This window comes from Podarcis pityusensis (genome assembly GCF_964106645.2).
Source record: "Podarcis pityusensis genome assembly, chromosome: 2".
Lineage (NCBI taxonomy): Eukaryota > Metazoa > Chordata > Lepidosauria > Squamata > Lacertidae > Podarcis > Podarcis pityusensis.
The window spans coordinates 50851799-50854284 of record NC_138029.1 but is presented as its reverse complement, the minus strand read 5'-3'; positions in this window follow the sequence as shown (position 1 = coordinate 50854284).

Sequence of the window (2486 nt, the reverse complement as noted above, 5' to 3'; positions counted from 1 at the left end):
TCACACACACACTCATTCATATATATATATATATATGAGAATTAATTGAACCCACACAAATGTCATGTCCAGTTGGGCCTAGGTTCTGCTTCCATTGTTACTTTCACAATGCACGCCTATGCTGTTACACAGATCAATGCACAAAACAGTTTACCAGTTAAATCTAATTTTGGCCTTAAGAGCAGCACAGTATTGTATCTTATCCTTCCATGCTTCCACACCAGAAAATAGTCACCCTCCTGATGTAGTTAGAAGCATACAACGTAGGCTGCATATTCGCCATTTGTTTAAAGTACCATCGCCAACAAATCCTAGGAACTGTTGTTTATCCCACACAGAGCTGCAATTCCTACTACAGTTCACAGTATTCTTCAGCTTGAGGGATGTGCTATAGGCTTATTCCTTTGCAGGCTATCAACCACTATCAATGACTAATCCACTTCCCAGTGGGGAGGAGTTGTGGTGGACGGCGTGGCCACCCACTCCCCACCGGGGGAGGGGGGACTTTCTCCCCCATTGCCTGGGGGATCCCGGCCACATCAGAGCCCGGCCAGCCCATCCACTGGCTGGGGGAGGGGCGTGGCTGGGTCCGTTTAAATCAGAGGAGTGAGCCAGAGGGCTTCCTCTTTGGCTCGCTTCCTCAATCACCCGCCCTCCCTCCCTATTTTGCAGATTTTAGGCACTGGCCTTGCTATGGACCGCAGTTGATCACTGTTGAGGGGCCTGGTAGGAATTTTTCCACTTGGCAAATTGCCACTGGCCATTTGGTTTTTGCCTACCTCGTAGCAATCGTCACAACTTTGTTAGGGTTGCGGCTAGGCATTGTTTGACCTTGTGTGGGGAAGGGGAGGTGTGGCCATCACCTGCCCCTCCAAGCTTAAGGGTATTCTGTTAAAGGAATCCGGGGGTGTTGATCTTGTCTGAAGCCCGGGTCAGGGGCTAGGGCCATGACACGACCCCAACGGGAACACCAGGGGGAGCTCGAGTTGGTCTGCATCTACAGGGCTCCCCCTTCCAGTGGTTTACCCTTACCGGACTTCCTGCGCAGCGGGCAGGAGTCAGATATAGTCAGGTCCAATCAATGCCTAAGCCAATACCGCTCACATTCTGTAATTCAATAAAGTTGTGGCCAAATTTGCCCAATAACTTAAACCTAATATCCATGTCCTTGTGTGTGTTATTTCCCAACGAAGGGGTGGCTGCGGGGTCTTGACACGCAAGTAGCTCTACCTCCACAGAGGCATGAATGCTTCTGAATACCGGTTGCTGGACGTCACAGGAGGGGAGAGGGCTCTTTCCATGGGTCCTGCTTGCAGGTTTCCTGCAGGCATCTGGCTGGCCACTGTGAGAACAGGATGAGGGGCAGATGGGGCTTTCTCATGTTCTTATTAAAGGCACAAATTGCCTGCCTGGAGGGAAGGAGCTGAAGAATTGTCATTCTTAGGAAACTGGAGTTGGTAATAGCTCTGCAACAGAAATTGGATCAGCAGCATTTGTTGCCTCGTTTACATTGAGTTTTCGCAAGCCCCATGCTCTACTGCTGCTCAGTTTCCCCCTATTCTTCCCCCTCCCTTGGCTGCTGTAGAAGCTTCCTTCTCTCCTTACTGTAAAACCCTAAATCCTCCATCATTCACTGAGATTTATAGGCTGGCTTATTGCAAGAGTGCAGTACCTTAGACAAGATCATGAGCTCTACAAGTGGCAGCAGATTGTACAGCAGCTGTTACTTGTGTTTAGGAAGCAGCTGGGTAGATTTAAATCCTTGGAAACTTTAAAAAGTTTTGTCTCTTTCCCCCCCACCCCCCACTTTCCCAGCTGTCAGATAGAGGGTTTAAGGGGCAATATTGAGTGTGAATGTTTTAAACAACTTTAAAAATGGGATTCTTTAAAAAAAAAACTTGACAAAATATTACTAAAAACATGCTGAGTGTTTGCTGCATGAATTGTGTAAGTAAGTAGAGAAAATGAAATTTCATTCTTTGCTGGGATTGTGATGCACACAGCCCTAGAGAGCTAGTGGCACGGGTACAACATTATCCTTTCCAGTGTACCTTGTACCACACAATTGTCTTTGGTCTTTATTTTCCTTGGTGAATGGAAACCAATAAATAGGTCTGCCCCAAAACATTTGAAGGCGCAAACAGCATTCAAAGCAGGATTGCATCTAACTTGTGATACCACCATTAGCACAAATCATCATGAAATCACCATATAAAGGACGTCTGGAGGGGCTCTGTGTGATGGGTCAACCTGCTAATATCTTGACAGATATATGATTGCTACCTCCGCTCCTGTGTCTTTAACAGCACCAGCCCTTTAAATAAGCAGGTGCAGCTTCTTCTATGCCTTCATCTTAGGAAAGGCTCAAATAACAAGGTGTTAACCCTACCCAGGTAAGACAATCTGAGGCTCCTATAATTGTTGAGTAAAAAAGGGAAATTTGTTGTGTTATCCTGTATGGTTGTTTTGACTATGTTGGTTGCAGT